The sequence below is a fragment of the Halichoerus grypus genome, chromosome 3 (genome assembly GCF_964656455.1).
Source record: "Halichoerus grypus chromosome 3, mHalGry1.hap1.1, whole genome shotgun sequence".
NCBI classification, from domain to species: Eukaryota; Metazoa; Chordata; class Mammalia; order Carnivora; family Phocidae; genus Halichoerus; species Halichoerus grypus.
The window spans coordinates 107,047,589-107,053,588 of record NC_135714.1 but is presented as its reverse complement, the minus strand read 5'-3'; positions in this window follow the sequence as shown (position 1 = coordinate 107,053,588).

Genomic DNA, 6,000 nt, shown 5'->3' with positions numbered 1-6,000 from the left:
CGTCTATCTGCTTCCAGCCACAAGCAGTCAATCAAATGAGTTTTACAGTTTGTCCTAAGAGCTGTATACTATAGGCAAACCCTATGGGATTTTTTTTTTTTTAATTTTAAAGTTTATATACACTAATGTTCATTCTAGTCAAGGGAATTTTCTTTTATACTATAAAATTTGACAAGATCATGACCAATTTTCTATTTAGGTTTATCCCCCACCCCACACTGAATTTGACTGAATTCCAGAATAAGAAAAATACTTCGTTGTACTTCAGTCCTATCAAAATATTTTGAAAAAGAAATTGAACTGTTAACATGCATGAATATTTTTAAGGAAATGTGATTAAATTATTTTGAATTTTGTCTTCTACCTTAAAGGAGAAAAAATGTGAATTATAGAAAAAAAATAAGTTGTCTCCCATTTCTTTCTCTCCAATTTGTGGGTCGACTAAACGATACTCAACATTTATGTACACTCAACAATACTCAGAATTTTATTTTATTTTTTTAATTTTTATTTTTTATTGTATTTTTATTTTATTTATGAAATAAAATACTCCAAGATTAAATTTTAAAAGAAGAGGAGGAACCTTTGTAAACTATTACCACACACTTAGGTGCTCGATTTTCTTTCTTAAATTAACTAAGGCATTTCTTCAACCTCACTCTTTATTTTTTTCTTTCTTAGGTAACTTTTTTAGTCCATATAAAAAACTTTTAGTGGTTCCTCAGTGTTTGTTCATCCCTACTCCCGTAGTAATAGAGTTTTAGTTGGACACGGTCACCAAACTAAAGGCTACATTTATTTCCCAAGCGTTCTTTGCGACTAGTTATGGTCGTTCAAATGTAGCGTGCTTCATGTTCTCAAATGTAAAATCTTTAAAGGTTTAAAACAATACCTGCTACATGATAAGCACTATTTACATTTTAGGAAGGGAAAGAATATGAATTAAAAAAAAAAAATACACCATTCCCAGGTCTTGCTCTGAAACAAACAGGCATCACTCCTCAGGTTTCTTACCTTCTTTTCACTAACTTGAAGATGCCAGAACCGGAGTGGTCGTGTTAGGCCCCATGTTAGCCTTGGAAATAGATAGGCAGAGGCACTTACCAGCCATGGATGCCTGCCTACCCTAAACTGTCAAATGAGAGAAAAATAAATTTCCATCTTGCTTAACCTACTGAAATTTGGAATATATTTGTTATTGGGGCTTATAATCAAGTAATATGGATTACTAATAATTTTTAAAGAATTTTTTTCTTAGAAAAATAAGCTAGTTATTAATTTTAAAATAGAACATAGAGATTTGTTTGACATAATTATAGAAAATAGGAAGTATTTATATTATATTTTAGCATGCTTAAAAAGTACTTGACATATATTAGTCAAATTTGAGTAGTTATAATTATACTAATACATAAGTAGAAAGGTTCTTAATTTCAAATTTATTACTCCAGAGAGAAATTTAATAGAGTGGGGTTTATCTTATCTTTTCAGTCTCTGATAAATATGCATTATGCAGCTGTTATTATATACAGCACTATACCAAAGCCAAAAAAAAAAAAAAGATCCAGTATTACATATAAATTATGTGTGTGTATTCAGAATAGACTTCCAACCAAGTCTCCCTCCAATACTTCCCTTTCCTATTCATGTCTAACAAAATCACCAGACTATTTTAACTTTTATCATTATTTTTCAAGATAATTTGCTATAATACAAAACTCTAAGACTTCCCTGCATGATTAACTTCATATTTTTTGACACATTACTCAGAAATTTTCAAAATCAAGTGTCAATCCACTTTTTGTCCTCTTAGTTTATCCTTTCCTCTAAGTAACTCACACTTTATCCAGGCAGGTAGAATTAGTCATGATTTTCCTTTTGTTTCCATAGCACAATTGGTTTTCATATATTAGCTCAATAATCATGTTGTTTACTTGCTTATCTGCCTCCTTCAAACTCATTCTATGAGTTTGTCAAAGACAGGTATTTCGTACAATTCTCATTTTATACACTCCAGCATTTATTCCAGCATTCTAGTATTGCATTTGATTTCAAAGTTATTTTTTCTAACTATCACCTGACCCCTTTAGAGGTAGGAATGTAGTCCTTCAAAATTCTAAATCAAAAAAGAAGTTTCTTATGTGATTCCTTATGTACATGTGTGTGTTTGTATGTGTGTGTGTGCGTGCCTTTACATCAGCCGTTCAGCCAAAAGATACTTTAAAAAACATCTTACACATATGATATTTTTTATGACAAACATCATTATACACAAAAATACATAGAGTAATACAAAGAATTCCCAAATACCTATCAATCAGCTTTAATATTGTCAGTTTACTTTCGATCTTATTTCATTTCTAAACATACAATTCTCTCTTCATGGATTATTTTGAAGTGAATCCCAGGAGTTGCATCTTTTTTATCTGGGGATATTATGCTCTAAAAAATAAGACCTCTTCTTAAAAATGTATCCACCATGCCATCACCACAAATAAAAACAATAATTTCTTTATGTCATCAACCATTCAATAGTGTCAAAATTTCCAATTTAATAATGAATGAAGTAAATATTTTCAAATTTTAATGTATAGATGTCCTGCCCATATCTGTTTTATATTAGTTTCAGGTGTACAATATAGTGATTCAACAATTCTGTACATTACTCAGTACTCATCAAAGAGTACTACAGTACTCTTAATCCCCTTCACCTATCTTACGCATCCCCCCACCTACCTTCCCTCTTATAACCATCAGTTTATTCTCTGTAGTTAAGAGTCTGTTTTTTGGGTTATCTCTTTTTTTGTTGTTGTTCATTTGTTCTGTTTCTTAAATTCCACATATGAGTGAAATCATATGGTGTTTGTCCTTCTCTGGACTGACTTATTTCACTTAAAATTACACCCTGTAGATCCATCCATGTTGCTGCAAATGGCAAGATTTCATTATTTTTTATGGCTGATTAATATTCCACTGTGTGTGTGTGTGTGTGTGTGTGTGTACCACATCTTCTTTATCCACTCATCTATCAATGGACACTTGGGCGGCTTCCATAATTTGGCTATTGTAAATAATGCTGCAATAAACATAGGGGTGCATGTATTCTTTTAAATTAGTGTTTCTGTATTGTTTGTGTAAATACCCAGTAGTGTGATTTCGGGATCATAGGGTAGTTCTATTTTCAGTTTTTTGAGGAACGTCCATACTGTTTTCCACAATGGCTGCACCAATTTGCATTCCCACCAACAGTGCAAGAGGGTTCCTTTTACTCCACATCCTTGTCAACACGTTGTTTCTTGTGGTTTCAATTTTAGCCATTCTGACAGAGGTAGGTTATATCTCATTGTGGTTTTGATTTGCATTTCCCTGCTGATGAGTGATGCTGAGCATCTTTTCATGTGTCTGTTGGCCATCTGTATGTCTTCCTTGGAGAAATGTCTGTTCGTGTTTTCTGCCCATTTTTATTTGGATTCTTTGTGTGTTTTTTGGGGGTGTTTGATGTTGAGTTGTTTAAGTTCTTTATATATTTTAGATACTAACCCTTTATCAGATATGTCATTTGCAAATATCTTTTCACATTCAATAGATTGTCTTTTAGGTTTGTTGATTGTTTCCTTTGCTGTGCAGAAGCTTTTTATTTTGATGTAGTCCCAATAGTTTATTTTTGTTTTTGTTTCCCTTGCCTCAGGAGACCTATCTAGGAAAATGTTGCTATGGCTGATGTCAGAGAAATTACTGCCTGTGCTCTCTTCTGGGATTTTATGGTTTTAGGTCTCACATTTAGGTCTCTTACCCATGTCTTTTTATCTTGCTCTATATATATTTGTCTTTTAGAGTTCCTCACTATCTGGGTTTTGCTATAATAATATAGTGTTCTTCTCCCTATATTACCTCTACTATTGGTATTTGGGTCTACTGGTTTGATTAGAATTAGATTTACTTTTTTTCTCATTAGACTATTTCAGGGTGATGTCATTCTTTTATCTAGAGGCACATCATAGCATTGAATGTGCCAGTACAGCATAGGAATATTTTCTTAAAAGCAATATTTAGCTATTTGGGTTCTGTTCTTACCTGTAGAAACCTTCTACTATGATTTGAAAGTGCAACATTCAAGCTTCAACAAGTCCAGGGACCCCACTCATCTTCAGGTTTGGTTTTTTAGCCAAGCAAATCAATTTTGCCAGGAAAGAGACACAGACTTGAGCTTGGAGAAAAACACCAAATACTCTAACTCACATATATTTAATTATAATACAGTCTTGTAAAAGGAGATTGAACCACAGGTAAATGGTTAAAAGAATGTCATAAAGAGAAATATTATAAGGTTCACAGTAGGTTGTTCAGTCAAGACCCTAAAGCAATGGTGGACATGGTTGGGAAAAGTTTTTATGTAGAGAAAAAAATGGAGGACAGAGGCAAAGGATTAGTTGACTGTAAGCTTGATATGAAACAATAGAACATGGCTCTGTAAAGCTCAAAGAAGTAATACTCTCCCTGACATATTATGTTCCATTCTGGGTAACATATAAAAATATGTTTAGTTAAACATCGAGGATTTTGAGAATATTTAAAAGCAATCAAACATGATGAACAGTTTGGAAGACTGTGCCATGCTTAGCTTGAAGAGGCAGCACGAGTGTGTGTGTGTGTGTGTGTGTGTGTGTGTAGTGGTGTGTGTGGGGTGTTAGATCAAGGGTTAAGGTATCCTACAGCATATATGAGAAGAAAAATGTTTAAAATGTTTGAAAATATATTATTTGGGACTTGTTCTCTCTAATTTCAGAAGAAAACCCTAGAACTATTGGATAGAAACTGTAAATACATGGATTTGGTCTCAATAAAAAAAATTTCATCTGTGGTAAATTAAAATGAGTTAAATTTTGGCAGCCTCTTGATAACCTCTTTAGGATTGTTATATATGTGATCTCTGCTTTACATCAAAAAACCACATGATCCTTTAAGGATGCTCTAGAGTGAAATCTAAAGCAATAAATTCTAACTGAAATAGAATAGAAGCCACCCTGGTTGAAACCTTCAGAAACTAAGCTTATTCCCATAGTATATTACTTAGCTAACACATTCTCTACACCTTGATTCTGCCAAATCCTGTCACTAAGGATGTAAAACATAGAGTGAGATGTTGTACAAATAATTCCAGCTATAAGTAGTCTTTTAATACTAAGATTTTTGTTTATTCTTTTCTTATCATCATCACCATCATCATCATCATCAATAACATTTTGCTATCATCCTAAATCTTGAAAATCAGAACTCAACTACAGCAGAGAGTATCAGGTTTCTTAAGAGATAGAAGTTTAGGACAGTTGAAGAGGAATGGAAGCTGCCAGGTCTGCCTGACTTCCTATTCCATTTGGGATTGTGGAGGATTTCTAAAGCTGGCTGGGAAAAGTAGGTAAGAAATGTGTAAGAGGAAGACAGACTATCTGGGACACCCTGGCAAAATCCCCTTACTATTATTAGTAGCCTGGACTTGATATTTGACCCAGCCCAATTTTGGCTTGCATTTTCAATAAGGATATCCAACTTCTTAAGTACCTGGTCTTTTAACCCCTTTTCTTTGGTTGTTTCTGGGCCCCTATATACTAGTTATTTGATTGCAGGATACCATCTGCCCATCTTGAGCACAATGCACACATGGTCTATACAACACAGCCTCCTCCCTTCAAGGAGCCAACATCTACAGAACATTTTGCCTCCTCTCCCACTCCCACTGCCATCTTTTTTCTGGTTTCTCTCAGTTCATCCTGAATTTCCAAAATGCACCAAGGTCTACTTGTTCCAAACCCAGCGGATATAGAGACAAGATTGTTTATACAAAAGTTATTGTCCATATATCTCTTCCAGGAGATATATATATATATACACACACACACACATATGATATATATATATATATATACACACACACACACACACACATATGATATATATATATATACACACACACACACATACGATATATATATATATATATAT